Source organism: Pristiophorus japonicus, chromosome 16 (assembly GCF_044704955.1).
Source record: "Pristiophorus japonicus isolate sPriJap1 chromosome 16, sPriJap1.hap1, whole genome shotgun sequence".
Lineage (NCBI taxonomy): Eukaryota > Metazoa > Chordata > Chondrichthyes > Pristiophoridae > Pristiophorus > Pristiophorus japonicus.
In genome coordinates, this window is record NC_091992.1 from 38,329,795 (window position 1) to 38,345,728 (window position 15,934).

A 15,934-nucleotide genomic window follows, 5' to 3' on the forward strand; every position below is an offset into this window, starting at 1 on the left:
GCTTACTCGCTGCTTCTTCTGATGAAAAGGGTCTCTTCTCTCCGTCCCATACGGAGGATTGGATTCTTGTAGAGGCGAAGCAGCGAGGCAAGAGAGAAAGCTGTGTCCACATGGCCTTCTTTTATATCCCCATACTGTCCGCCCCTTTCAGCCCGAATAAAGTTTTGAGGCTTCCTGTGGATGTGTTTCCTTTTTGGCTCAATAAAGTTTTCTTCCTTTGTTTCGAGATTTCCTGTTTTTCCAGTGATGGGTTTTTGCTTCCGAGCAGTCTGGGCTTAATGGCTTTCTATTGTTCTGGTATCTCATCCAGGTAATGGCTCGATCACTGACCAGTTTACTTGACGAGTTTACATTGCTTAACAAATGGACTCTCCATTTGCTCATCACCAGCGATGAATTGCCTTATCTTAGCCATTGTCTTCCCAGACGCTCTGCCCATCATTCCAAGTCCAACAAATGAAGAAGTACCTGGGCCCCTCCCACAAACGGCTTCCAGCTTTTTCCTGCAGTGAGAAATTAAAACGCAAGGTCCAGATAATCAAAAAATTCTTGGGGATTAAAGCGCAATGTCCAGATCCTTGGGGAGTCAATCCTTACACCTCTTATCTAGCCTCCCTCTCATTCACAATTGATCCAAATATTTATCAGGAGAACTGACATTAATTTTCAATTAGCTGCTCCAATTTCCCGAAGAGGCAGACTCATTCCACACTTTGCTGTGCTCGCTGTGGAGCAGAGCCGGAGCCGATTGCAGTCTCTCTCCCTCTGCCCCATGTCAACAGTAATGCTTCTTGATCAAAGCTCTTCAGACGTCTGAAGAAAACCTGAACACTCTCAGCCTGGAGGGTGGGGCTAAAACATTTCTGAAGAATTTCTTTCAGCCAACTTAGGTCGTTGGCTTGACATAAGCCCTACACAGGATTATACCTGTAAGAACATTTTTGTAAGTGAGAAAGAGAAAGAGAGATGGGAAAAAAAGAGCGGGCCAGAAATATAACAGAAAGCTGATGTGTCAGTCAGCAGATTGGAGAATATGGAATGACCCCGATGATAAGTCCGAGGTATGTTCGAAGATTGAGCAGCTGCAGAGGAGGAGCCGCTGGAGGTCAGTGGCGTTTCGGCGTCCCTGACTGTCGGAGATGGAGGGATTGGGATCTCCCAGCTACCCGGTGACAGAATTAAATATCAGCGGCCCACTTGTCATGCAACACTCAGTCATGACGACTTGATTTTAGTGGCGAGTGAAATATGATCACCTTCATAATGCTAAGCTGCAACATTCTTATCTTGGCCAGTCCTCATTCATATTTTTTCTCGCCGCCAGATTCTTGATGCACGCAACAGCAATTGGCAGACCACCTGGGCAGCGATTCCTCAGAGGAGCCAATTCCTTTTGCGCATGCACCGTGCTTACTGGACTCATGCTTTCCTTGCACCCGCTCAGATACTCGTACTTCGGTGGGTCCAGCTAGGCAGTTATTTGGGATTTCACCTGGTGACTCACAGATCACAAGTGAGCAAGAGCCGACAGTAGTGGTAGGGACAGCTGCGGAGAGTCTGTGTCGGGGGGGGGGGGCACAGGCCTCTCCAAGCTCTCCTCTGCTGGACACAAATCCTGTACCCCAAGGGTCATCCATGGAAAGGATAATCATTGAGGGGCAGCAGAAAATCTGCGAGATACCGGCAGCCTTGCATGCACACTGTCTATGATTGCAGAGAGAATGGAGAAGTCCAGCTCAAGCATGAGTGGGTTGCTGTTGTAGGACATTAAAGAAAGAAAGACTTGGATTTATATAGCGCCTTTCATGACCACCAGGTGTCTCAAAGCGCTTTACAGCAAATGAAGTTCTTTGGAGTGTAGTCACTGTTGTAATGTAGGAAACGTGGCAGCCAATTTGCGCACAAGCAAGCTCCCACAAACAGCAATGTGATAATGATGAGATATTTTTTTTTTAAATGTTGATTGAGGGATATATATTGGCCAGGACACTGGGGATAACTCCCCTGCTCTTCTTTGAAATAGTGCCATGGGATCTTTGATGTCCATTTGATAGGGCAGACGAGACGATGTCTCATCTGAAAGATGGCACCTCCGACAGTGCAGCACTCCCTCAGCACTGCACTGGAGTGTCAGCCGAGATTTTTTTTGAGCTCCAGTCCCTGGAGTGGGACTTAAACCCACAACCATCTGACTCAGAGGTGAGAGTGCTGCCCACTGAGCCACAGCTGACATTGTGAGGATTTCTTCTTCCATCGATAGATTGGCCAATTTGGTAGAACATCAATCGCAGCAATCAAATGAGTCCATGTAGGCTCTGACCACGGCCATGCAGACTATAAATGCCACCATGTCTGGCGCCTTAAATAGGATGCCCCCTGCCTTGGCCTTACAGCACGACATTGATCAGCTCTAAGGTGCTCTCCCTCAGAGAGGAAGGAGTGAAGTACGGCTGGCCCATGAGAGGGATAATGGTGAAAGTAGATATGGAAGTGGAAATCCACTCAAAGTGCTCTCATTTCCCACCCGTTAACAACCCCATCCCCCTCAGTCAGTACCCGACACGCTGCCTCCTTTCCCGACGGCCGAGTCTGCCCCTGCACAGACTCCAACATCCAGAGGTCATCCGCAACTTTGAGAGCAGGGGTCAGAACAGCCTGCCTCTACCTCTGCTGAAGCGAAAGAGGCTGCATTACATAGGAGTGGTAGGGAAAGGAAGAGAAAAGCATTGGAGTTCAAAAAGGGTATGCACGTGTGTGTGACAAATTATGATGTTAAGTTTTTGTTGTTTATTAGAATCACTTAAAAGTTATTACTTTGCACCACTTTCCCATTTTGCCCATTCTTGGTTGCCAGGTTTGCAGTTGTTTGTTGATGAATGGGAAGACATGAATTGAGGGGACTGATGGGGGAAGGGGGAATGTGCAATGGGTGGATGATTGGTTACAGGACTGCATTGTATCAGTGGGATTGTGAGGGTGGGAGAGGCTCCCAGGCCGCCTGCAATTTCCACGTTTTTATTGAATGTACGAGGTTGCAGCCGCTGTTCCATTATTTAAAGGGGCTGCTCTTCAATTTCTGGCTGCACTTCAGTCCCACACTCCTGATCTTTGGGCACCCTGTGCAGAGGGAAGCGGGTAGGTCCGAGGGCCTCCTCGTCGGACTACTCCTGGGTATGGCCAAGGGTGCCATCAGCCGGTCCAGGCAGCGGGCGGTCGAGGGGGTCGTTCAGCCTGACTGCCTGCCTCTCTGCCGCGCGTACATCTGGGCCAGGGTGTCCTTAGAGATGGAGCATGCGGTGTCCACCAGTACGCTCGCGGCCTTCCGCGAGAGGTGGACGCCGGAGGGACTGGAGTGCATTATCACCCCCGGCAACCAAATTTTAATTTGATTTTATGTTTTAAAGTTTAATTTGTTTTAATTGCCGGGGTTTTTTAGTGCCCCCCTCCACTTTTATAGGGGGCACTGGTAAAATATGGAATTTTAATGCCCTAAAAAAAAATACACAAAAAACCCGACAAAAATACAAAAAAACCCCAAAAAAACAAAAAAAAAGGGCCTTGCAAAATATTTGGAGTGTCCCCCAGATCGGGGGACATTTGACCTCATGTTTATTTGTTTACTCTAAAAGAGTTGTGAGGGTGAGAGAGGCTCCCAGGCCGCCTGCAATTTCCACGTTTTTATTGAATGTACGAGGTTGCAGCCGCTGTTCCATTATTTAAAGGGGCTGCTCTTCAATTTCTGGCTGCACTTCAGTCCCACACTCCTAATCTTTGGGCACTCTGTGCAGAGGGGAGCGGGTAGGTCCAAGGGCCTCCTCGTAGGACTGCTCCTGGGTACGGCCAAGGGTGCCATCAGCCGGTCCAGGCAGCGGGCGGTCGAGGGGGTCATTCAGCCTGACTGCCTGCCTCTCTTCCGCGCGTACATCCGGGCCAGGGTGTCCTTAGAGATGGAGCATGCGGTGTCCACCGGTACGCTTGCGGCCTTCCGCGAGAGGTGGGCGCCGGAGGGACTGGAGTGCATTATTACCCCGGCAACCAAATTTTAATTTGATTTTATATGTTTTAAAGTTTAATTTGTTTTAATTGCCGGTTTTAGTGACCCCTCCCCTTTTATCAGGGGCACTTGTAAAATATATGGTTTTAATGCCCCCCAAAAAATCACAAAAAAACAAAAAACATTTTTTTAAAAAGGGGCAGTTGAAAAGTTTCTGGAGTGACCCCCAGATTGGGGGGCACTTGAACTAATGTTTATTTTGTGTCCTCAAAAAGAGTTGTGAGGGTGGGAGACTGCCTGCCTCTCTTCCACGCCTACATCTGGGCCAGGGTGTCCTTCGAGATGGAGCATGCGGTGTCCACCGGTATGCTCGCGGCCTTCCGCGAGAGGTGGGTGCCGGAGGGACTGGAGTGCATTGTTACCCCCGGCAACCAAATTTTTATTTGATTTTATATGTTTTAAAGTTTAATTTGTTTTAATTGCCGGTTTTAGTGTCCCCCTTCCCTTTTATAGGGGGCACTTGTATATATATATCTGTGGTTTTACTGCCCTAAAAAAAACCAAAAAAATCACGAACAAAAACAAAAAAAAAAGGACACGTGAAAAGTGTTTGGAATGTCACCCAGATCGGGGGGCACAATTTAATGTTTATTTTTGCTTCTCTAAAAGAGTTGTGAGGGTGGGAGTGGCAGTTGGATGTGATTGTTAAATTGCTCCAGTGGTAGTGACTAACTGTACCATACAGCTGTATGGGAATCCTTGGGAACCCGGGCAGCAATGTGAGCAGCTGGTGCAGCGTTAGGGCCATCTTCATCCTTCGCCTCCTCCTCATTCTCCTCCTTGTCCTCCTCGTCATCACAATCATCCATAGCCGCTGTGTGCTGAGTGCCTTGTTCTTCCTGCAGATCCAGTCCTCGCTGCTGCGCAATGTTGCGCAACATTCTAGAGACCCTCACTGACAAGTACTGTTGGGCATTTCCGATGACTTGCTCAATGACATAACTGCTCATACAGTTATCATTGCACTGCACTTGGGCTTAATTAGTGGGGTCCTCACAAGTGTCATCAGCCAAGTTTCAAAGGGGTTTCTTTGGTCTCCTATCAGCCAGCCCTCAAGTCTGCTTGCTTGTCCAAAGAGGTCAGGGATCTTGGACTGCTTCAAGATGAAAGCATCATGGCAGCATCCCGGGAATCCCACACACACACCCACACATAAACCTTTTCTTGTGGTTGTCCACCAGTTGAACATTGATGGAATGAAATCCCTTGCGGTTGACAAATACTCCTGGATGAGCTGGTGGTGTTTGGATTGCCACGTGTTTGCAATCGATGGCACCCTGTACCTGTGGGAAGCCAGCCAGAGACGCAAACTCGAGTGCCCACTCATTCTAGCTATTGTCATCAGAGGGGAAGTTTACATCATTATCGGCGCTGGCAATCAATCCATCAGTCACCTGCCTTAAGCATTTATGTGCAGCCGACTGGGAGATCCTGGATATGTCGCTGGTGACAACCCGGAAGCATCCATAAATAAGTTGAGACCGGGGGTCAATTTCACAGCTACTGGTAATGCGTGGCCACCTGGTTCAGCAGGGAGTAGGTCTTCCCATAGGAGGGTGCAGGTGTCTGCCACCACCCGACATGACAAACTCAGCCCCTGGAAGTTCTTCCGAGGGGTCAAGGAACCTTAACCTCTGCTTGTCACCCTGTGGTAGTGCCTCCTGCGTACTCGACCCCTCTGCTGCTCCTCTCTCCACAGCAGGTGATGGTCATTTTGTTTGTCATCCGAGGTCCAATCTAAAGCCGCCATGGCGCCATCCATCCTGATGTTTTGCCTAGCGTTACCTCCAAAGTCCACAAATTAGCCTCACAACAAACGCGTTCCCAGTGGGAGGTAAGAAAGCAGTTGTGAGCACTGAGTATTTGTTGATGTCTGTTTTGGTGATTTTTAAAATTCGCCCCATGAATTGCCGTACAACCTTCTCGCCTTCATTTCAATGGCGAATTTCAGGAAGCCCAGGAAACCCACGCAGGTCATGTTAAATTTAAATGCCAGTCAAAATCTTGTCAAAATTGCCCAATTTAAATATAATCAGTAATTCAGCTCTCTGGAGGAGGTTACGTGCACTGAACGCACCCGCATTAAACCCGGAAGTCGGTGCGTTGGAGCTGCCGATCGGACGTGCTGCTATTTTCAATTTAAAAACCCTCCCGAACCCAACCCACATGCTCTTTACTATTAACATTACCCCTTTCACATCCTAGAAATGAGGAACTACTTCGAAATTCATCACCGAATATCAGAGTTCAATAACTGTGTATCGGATACTGTGCGAAAAAATTCTCATTTATTACAACCGAGAGTGTTCATGCAAAATTAGTGAAATCAGGGAGATGGTGACGGTATATTTGAAATAAAAATGTTGCAAAAAACACATTAAACTTTTTCGAAAAAAAATCCAACTGCAACACACTCGGAAATGAGATGATACGGAGAAGAGGAGCAATTGGTATGTTGGGTGAGGGAGATCTGGTACACAGTGAGTAATTGATACTGGGGAGAATGGTTAAAGTAGTTAATTATTAAAAGAAGTTTTATTTTTCGGAAGGTGAAGCTGGGTTTCGGGTTTCAGCCTCCATTATTCTGTTGCTACCTGACTTTGACAGCATCACGTGTTCTAACTGAAGTTCCTGTAACGAACTGTTATTAATAGTTACAACTTAATATGTATGTGTGAACTAGTCAGGAAGGATCCCTTTATTATTCTAATTCTCTCTTTGGCACTGAGTGTGTGGGCAAGACAGCTAAACAAAGCTTTTAAAGACCCCACCCACCCCACTTCAGCTACAGGAGAGCCATGTGGCTTCTTGTTCTGCAAGGGTAGGTAAAGAAAGACTTGGATTTATATAGCGCTTTGAGACGTCCGGTGGTCGTGAAAGGCCATGGTCTTGGTCATGAGATCTTCTAGGTCCACTTGAGAGAGCAGACGGGGCCTTGGTTTAATGTCTCAACCAAAAGACGACACCTCCGACAGTGCAGCGTTCCCTTAGCATTGCACTGGAGTGTCAATCTAGATTTTTGTGCTGCAACCTTCTGACTCAGGCGACAGTGCTGCCCATTGAGCCACAGCTCAGGGAGTTTGAAATGGGTGGAGATATTTAGTGGGATGCCCCAGGAATCCAATCTAGGGCTTCTCCTGGAATCCAGTGCACAGAACTGACCTTGAGTAACAGCCTCAGTGCAGTGTAGTTAAATGTGAAGATAACCCCAGGCTAGGATAACTGTGGGGCCGGCACAGGGTTACATCTTTGAAGAGGGAAAGTTGAAAGAGGCCAAAGGGCATTAGCTGACCCATTGATAACCTTGTCTAAAAACTGTGAGGTGGCAACGAATGGGACGCTGGGTTAAATTGCCAAATCGGGAGAGTCTAAATTTGCAGGGGTCGTGCTGAAGCTGCACAGAGCCCTGCTCAGGCTGCACCTGGAGTATTGGGTGTAGTTCTGGTTACCGGGAGATAAGGAGCCATTCAGAGTGTATGCAGAGAACAACAAGATGACACAGGGTCAAAGCTGCGAAGAGCTGAGCAAATATTTCTTCGCACACAGCGAGGACAACAGCTGGAATGGGTTCCCAGGAAAGTTGGGTGAGGCTTATTTAAGAAACAGCTAATACTGTAATAGGAAGACTGCAGGGATGGTATTCTGGAAGATGAATTCAAATGGGCCAAAGGGCCTTCTATATCCAAACTTATCGCGTGTCATCGCAGCTGGATTGAAAATGAGTGTATTCTATGGTTTAGATTCTGTTTGGTCGCTATAGCAATACTGGTTGAGCGTCCCGAATCCGGCAACCTCGGGACCGAGGCCGAGTCGGTTTTTGTGTTTTTCCGGACTTCGGAATGTGTATCTAATGTCCGAAATCCAGATACGCCCGAGCCCAGGTTCTGATATTTCCAGATTTTGGAACGCCAGAAAGGGGGCGGGGCGGGTTTGTTGCTCTCCAAGGAACTGTTCGGGTCGCCGGCTCCGTCCGGGGCCCGCCTGAACAGTACCACAGCGGCAGGGCATGCCTGAACACTTCCGCAGCGGCGAGGCCTGCTCGAACACTTCCACGGCTGCAGGGCCCAGCCGCCGAGGAGTTGTTTGGGCGGGCCCTGCAGCCGTGGAAGTGTTCGAGCAGGCCTCGCCGCTGCGGAAGTGTTCAGGCATGCCCTGCCGCTGTGGTACTGTTCAGGCGGGCCTCGCCGAGGTGGAGCTGTTTGGGCGGCCCCGCCACCAAGGAAATGTTCAGGCGGGCCCTGTCGCAGAGAAGGTGTTGGGGCGGGCTGGTGAGGAGGCCCCGAGGTAAGGGCAGCAGCGGCGGGCGAGGCGAGCGTTGGCGATGCCTGAGGTCGGGCAGCGGCAGAACCCCGAGGTCGGCGGATCTGGATTCCGTAACATTTTACAGATTCTGGACGTTCCTGCCACCAATCGGTCCAGAGTCTGGATTCCGGAACATTCTGTAACTCCGGATTTTGGACGCTCAACCTGTGTAAATATATGATTTTATAAAGGACCAAGTTCTGAGAGCCATAAAGAAGGAACAAACTTGTATTTATTGATATATCGCCTTTCACAACCTCAGGACATCATGAAGAATCCTGGAATTTCCTAGATCTGACTTTTGCCATTTATGCCAAAATGCACACCTAAATTTCTGCTGATCTTGCTGTTGGCAACTTACGCCAAAATTTCCTGCAGATGTCATGCGAATAGAATGTAACCAGTGTAAAATGAGCACAAAGTCAGCATCGCAATTAGGGGCCCAAAGAAACGTGTGGAGAAAACGCCACCTTCCTTTTTTAAATCTCTATCTTACTGATGTTGTGAGAGCTAGTTTGAGGGCATCAAACCATTTTCAATGAACATTAAGCACTGCTGCATCTTTAAAACAATACAATTGAGGAAGCTTTTGCTTTTTTACTGCTGAAGATTCCGATGCCACAATAACACATTTGATGATATCGAAAAAACAGTAGAAGTCCTTTTTTTTTTCAAAAATATACTTTCTTCATATAAAATTTTCACAATACATTGTAATACAATTTGTTTGGATGCTGACAGCAGTTCCATACAATGCACTAGCGTACATTTCATTTCAAGGTACAGTTTAGTACAATCCATAAATCACGTTACATGTAGCCCTGTGCAAATGAGGGTATTACATGGAGCAGATGAGAACAGGTTTACATTAGAATCCAGGATACATTTCAATACCGATCACGAATCACGTTACATGTAGCACTATACAGATGAAAGCACTACACGGAAAGGACGGGGATACATTTACATTTCTTTACAAGTTACTAAACAGTGCAGAGACTTTCATTATACATGGCACAACACAGGTGTTTTTCAGTACATGGTGCTCTTATGTATACAAGCAGATTAACAAGTACAGCCCGAGGGGGGTCTGATTCCGGTCCCTGGGTTTATTGTGGCGGAAACTGTGGCTCTTCCCCACCATGCCTTTGCGGCGACTGCACCAACTTTTGGTGTGTCCCTCAGCACGTACTCCTGGACCTTGGATTGCGCCAGTTTGCAACACTCAGCCGTGGACATCTCCTTGCTCTGGAAGACCAACAGGTTTCGGTAAGACCAAAGTGCGTCTTTCACCGAGTTGATGGCTCTCCAGCAGCAGATAATGTCTGTCTCGGTGTGCGTCCCTGGGAACAGCCCGTAGAGCACAGAGTCCTGTGTTACGGAGCTGCTTGGGATGAACCTCGACAGCAATCACTGCATCTTCTTCCAGACCTGTCTTGCAAAAGGGCAATCTCGAAGGAGATGGATAACAGTCTCGTCCGCACCACAGCCGACTCAGGGGCAGAGTGCCATGTCTCTGAAACCCTGGCTATGCATGAAGGATCTGACGGGTAGGGTCCTTCTCACCACCAACCAAACTATGTCTTGGTGCTTGTGCAAAAGCTCTGGCGATGAGACATTCTGCCAAATGAGTTCGACAGTCTGCTCGGGGAACCGTCCGACAGGTTCCATTGTCTCCTTCTTTTGTAGGGCGTCCAGGACCTTGCGTGCCGACCACTGCTTTATGGCCTTGTGATCAAAGGTGTTTTTCTTGAAAAACTTTTTCACGAAGGACAGGTGCTGAGGCATGGTCCAACTGGTTGGAGCAATCCGCAGCGGCCTGGCCAGATCCTCTTTGCAACACTTGGGACGGATAGAATCTCAGCACGTACTGACACTTGGTGTTTGCGTAAAAAGGGTCTATGCACAACTTGATGCAGCCGCACACAAAGGTGGCCATCAGGATGAGGGCCACGTTCGGAACTTCCTTTCCCCCCTTGTCCAGAGATTTGTACATCATGTCTCTGCGGACACAGTCCATTTTCGATCTCCAGACGAAGTGGAAGACGGCTCGGGTGACGACCACGGCACAGGAGCGGGGTATGGGCCAGACCTGCGCCACGTACAACAATAGCGAGAGCACCTCACTCCTGATGACCAGGTTCTTTCCTGCAATGGAGAGTGAGTGCAGCTTCCACCAACCCAATTTATGTTTCGCTTTAGCGATACGCTCCTTCCAGTTTTTGACGCACGCCCATCCGCTCTGAACCATATTCCCAACACCTTCAGATAATCTGACTTCACGGTGAAGGGAATAAAGGATCAGTCGGACCAGCTTCCAAAGAACATGGCCTCGCTTTTGCTGCGATTTACCTTCGCCCCCGAGGCCAGTTCAAACTGGTCGCAGATTGTGAGCAATCTGCGGACCGACTGCGGATCCGAGCAAAAGACAGTGACGTCATCCATGTCATGTATGTAACCACAATGTAACACCACTATTTTACTGTATACACTCAACCTAGATGCACACCTTGACCACAACGAGTGAACTTGTGGGAGACACTCCTCACCTGATCACACAGGTAAAAAAAGGGAGGTCCCACGCAGGGTCATCGTCTTTGGAGTCCTGTGAATAAAGAGTTAAGGTCACAGAATGACCTTGTTCCCAGAATGTGCCTTGTGTGGTTTCATACTGTAGAGTAAGGACTTTACATTGGCGACGAGACACGGGAATTCATGGCCCACGAGAATGGCCACCAGTACCACAGAGGAATGGTACTGTGTTGGGGAAGACTAGGACGATTTTGTCGAGAGGCTTCAGCAAAGCTTCATTACCAAAGAATGGCTGGGGGATACAGTGGCTGACAAGCGAAGGTTTCATCTTTTGACCAGCTGCGGACCAAAGACTTACGCGCTCATGAAGGACTTATTAGCACCCGAAAAGCCAGCAGACAAAACCTTTGAAGAACTTAGCAAATTGATTGGGGAGCACCTCAAACCGGTGAGTAGCATACATATGGCCCGACACAGATTCTACACCCACCGACGTCATGAAGGACAGAGCATACCGGACTTCGTAGTGGACCTCCGGCATTTGGCCAGCCTCTGTAAGTTCACAGATGCCTGCAGGAGGGACACCTTTATTGAGGGCATCGGTCATGCGGGAATTTTCCGCAAATTAATTGAGACCAACGATTTGACCTTGGAAGCGGCGGCGTTGATAGCTCAAACTTTCATGGCGGGGAGGAAGAGACGAAAATAATATACGCGCACAATTCTGCCTCTAACGCGGCGATGGATCAGGGAGTCAACATCATCAATGCGACTCAGGGCTCCGCAGGCAGGCAGGGGCAGTCCGACACTCCCCAGGCAGCAACAGACCCCAGAGTAGGACTTCAACAGAGACAATGGCAGGCTGAACGGACATTCACGCCATCACAGTGGACGATGCGGCCCGGGATGGGGCCACTGACACCCACTATTAGGGTACTTAAGAACAGTCAAAGGTACAGTCAGCGCGGAATGCTTGGCCATAGTCCCTTTGTTCCCAACAATGGAAACTTTAACTCATGCTGGAGGTGTGGGTGAAAACACTCAGCTAGATCTTGCAGATTTCAACAGTTTGTCTGCAGGAACTGCAATCTCAGTGGCCACTTAGCTCGAATGTGCAAGAAGTCTGCAACCAGACTAATATATGACCAGAAGAGAGTTCTTTGAGGCAGGATGATTTTTGGGGCAAATCGATGGATGCCAAGGTTCAGCAGGTCCGTGTGGCGAATATTCACAGTTCATACACCAAAACGCCACCAATGATGATGAGGCTTTTATTAAATGGTATCCCTGTACGCATGGAGCTGGACACTGGGGCCAGCCAGTCACTTATGGGCGTTCAGCAATTTGAGAAGCTATGGCCACTTAAAGCCAGTACACCCAAATTTGCACGTATTGAGACACAATTACGGACTTCCACTAAAGAAATCATTCTGGTGCTCGGCAGTGCAATGTTGGCTGTCACACACAATGGGTTAGTGAATTGGCTGCCGCTCTGGATTGTCCCGGGCAATGGTCCCGCACTGTTGGGGAGAAGCTGGTTCATCGAGATGAACTGGAAATGGGGGGATATTCACGCAATGTCAAGTGTGGAGCGAAGTTTGTGCTCACAAGTCCTACAACGATTCGATTCACTATTCCAACCTGGCGCGGGACTTTCAAAGGCACTAAAGTAGTGATACACATCACCCCGGACGCCAGGCCAGTGCACCACAAAGCCAGAGCGGTGCTATAAGAGAAATTTGGCATTAGGGGTACCAGCGGGACAAGGGTTAAAGTGCTGGTTCCTGCACTGGCCCATAAGGATGTAAAAGGCCTCTCTTCAGCCTTGTACCAATCTCCAGAAGTTATCAATTCAATAATATTCCGACAGGATACGATGTGAAAACCTAAACAGACATTGATAAGACCTTGCAAAGAGGCTCGAGGCGGACTCACGGTCACCAAGGAGAATCAACAAATTCTGACCTAATTAAGTCATTCTCATTATGGCCACGAGGGTCTTGGCCTGTCAATCCAAAGTAGCACTAATAAGGTAGGCCAATTAGAGAAGTAGCACTGATAAGGTAGTTCAATTAGAAATCTAGGGAGGTCTTGTCTGGGAACAGATGGGTTTTGAAATGTATAAAAGTTGTATGATTGTGCTGTTCTGAGAGCATCTCCACTCACAGGCGGCTGTGATAAGGGATGTTCCCGGACGTTCGTAATAAAGATCGTTATACTTTGCCATCCATCTCTGTCTGCTAACTTCGAGAATTGCTATGTGGGCGGGGGCGAGCGTCGACCCTCTATATCAGTGGGCCCACTCGTGGGAAAAGAAGCCTTCCCATTTTCCCCTTACATTTGGCGTCACGAACAGGATTCGGACTTCCCGAACGGAACAATGACCCAGCTGTTGGGGTGAGTATGTTTTAATTTACCACCTACAAGTTAGAGCTGTGGCATTTGTAAACCGCAAGGGAAGGACATCCATACAAAAGAACCATGTAGTGAATCCCGGAGGGACGGAGACGGAGGACAAGGACGATCTAGGGGTGAAAGGGGGTCAAAAGGCGCATCCTAAAACACGTGCGTGGAGGTAGCACGGCAGTGCAAGAGTACGACGCAAGGGAAGATATAGAGAGAGGTCTATTGACCCGAAGCGGTACGAGCGCACGGTACAGGGATGAGAGAGAGGGAATAGAGACAACGTCCCTGAGCAGTGACGGGATATATTGACCCAAGCGTGCAGTGGTATGAGTGTACGGCGCCAAGGGAAGACACATAAATAGCATCCTGCATACATGACACGAATTTAAGGGAGTACCCAAGACCCTCATAGCCCCGAAGAAGATGAGTAACACGGCTAGTAAAAAGGCGAATAAAACCAATCATTAATTGTAACTGGTGTAACTACGTAATGCCATAAAAGCTGATAGTGACTATCTTAAGTGACATATGGATCCAAAAATATAGCTGGCCAAAAAATTAATAACCTTGTTGAATGAAGAGAGACTTTTGTGAATGTCGTTGAATAAGAGTCCTTGTGCGATTTTTTGACTGCGGAATGAATTTTTTATGTTTTCATGTTTCTGAAAGCCTGTTTGGAAAAGTAGTGCAGCTGTCTGTTTATTTTAGCTCCACCCACCTTTCCAAACAGAGTGAACGTTTTTTCAACCCTTTGTAATGTTGTCCTGTATGTGGGAAGTTTTAAGACATTTTAAGTTAGAAACGCAGGTGTGGATTTATTCGGATGATAAGTTACGGAGCTAGGAAATGCACAAAGGATTGATTACATTGGGTTGAAAGACATAAATTTAGTCGAGGAATGAGATAAAGAATGCCTTTTAAAAAAGCTTCCAGCTCAAAAAAAAAGAGTTTTAAATAAAGATTCAAATTACAAAATTTGAATTGGGATTTTGAGATATTAAGAGAAGGCACAGCAAAATACTGAGAAGGAGTCACACTTAAAAAAATTTTATTAAATTAAATCTGATCTCTTAAAGAAAAAAGGAGGAAATAAAACTAAAAGGTTTGGAAACAATCTAGAAATACCTTCAGGGATCAGGTCAAACTCCTGGGCGAATGGCGAGCTATCTGCGAAGGTGTAAAAGGGACTTTTGAAAATGTTAAAACAGCAAGCTTTAGCAGTTTAGAAAAAGACATTTTAACGACCTTGAAACTGGAATATTTTGAGATAACGAAAAGCAGCCCTCAAAGCCTACGTGCTAGACTCCGTTCTAGTTTTGGAGAAAAGAAAAAGGTAAAGATGCAACTTTGAAAGTAAACAAATTGAACAAATTTGAAAGGAAAAGTGTCTTCGATTGTCTGATGATTTTAAATTAACAAATTTACAGAGACACGAGCCCTCCGTGTAAAATACAAAACCTAATTTGAAGAAAGGAGATCTGGAAAAAAAGACGTAATGTACTAAATAGGTGCTGACAAAAAAAAAGGGGTGTTTGCGATGGAAAAAGACATAACTTACTAAATACTAGTTGATATCGGCTGTGAAAAAGATATTGGTTTAATTGAAAAAAAGAATTTGAAGTAAAAGACACTTTCCATTGATAATGATTTTAAATTCCGAGAAAGTTTCACTGCAGTTTGAAAGATTTCCAAAATGGGCGTTGTTTATCAAGGAAAGTCCCGAACAGTCTAAACAAGCAGGAGGGTTTTGAAAATAATGAGGAGAAAAGATCCAAGCTATGCGAACTCAGCACAGAAAGAAAAAACTGGGAATTAGAGAACCTTACTCAATTTAAAAATTCTTATAGAAAATGGAACTGGCACGGATGTTTAGATTTTGTGCTGAGAGAGAAATAAAACACAAGATTTGCCCAGTAAACGGGACCGTAAAATAAAACAAAATGTTGGAATGTATACAGCGTGTGTGAAAATTGGATTTCAGTAAACAAAATAGCTATTAAAAATGTGTGGTCTCGTTTTTAAAAAAAAATCTTTGGCAAGTACTTGAATTAGAAGTTAAGAAAAATTGGAATTTTAATCTAAAATGCCATCTTTCCTGATGAGAAGACTTTTATTATGATGGCTTTACTAATGATTTTTGCTGTTTTAACGGATTCCTAATTTCTAAGCAAGTTTTGAAGGCACAAAGACTTAAAAAATAATTTTTCAGATGATTACGCGAAGTCACGTAATGACATCAGGCTTTCTCACAAACCTGTAAAGGAGTTCACCCTTTCCATTGAAAGCTGTTTTGTACTGGACATTATTAATTTGGATTTCTTAATAGAATAAAAAAAGACTCACCTGACAGATAGAGGAAATGGTGGGATAGTTAGAATAAAAAATAAAACAGAACTAGCCTATGTAATAATACTCCCCTGATACAAATAAAAGAAAGATACTCAAACAAAACAAATTCAAGAGTTAAAAACTAAGATAAATAAGCTGGAAGAGATTTTTTTAAAAACGGGACCAGACGGATAGTGCAGTGCGCAGCCATAGCATCATCACCTATGGCAATAGAGCCAATATACCCCACGGTGGGTAAGTGTAGTCCACAAACCCAACCTAACCCTTACCTCCGATTTCACAGAGTGACCA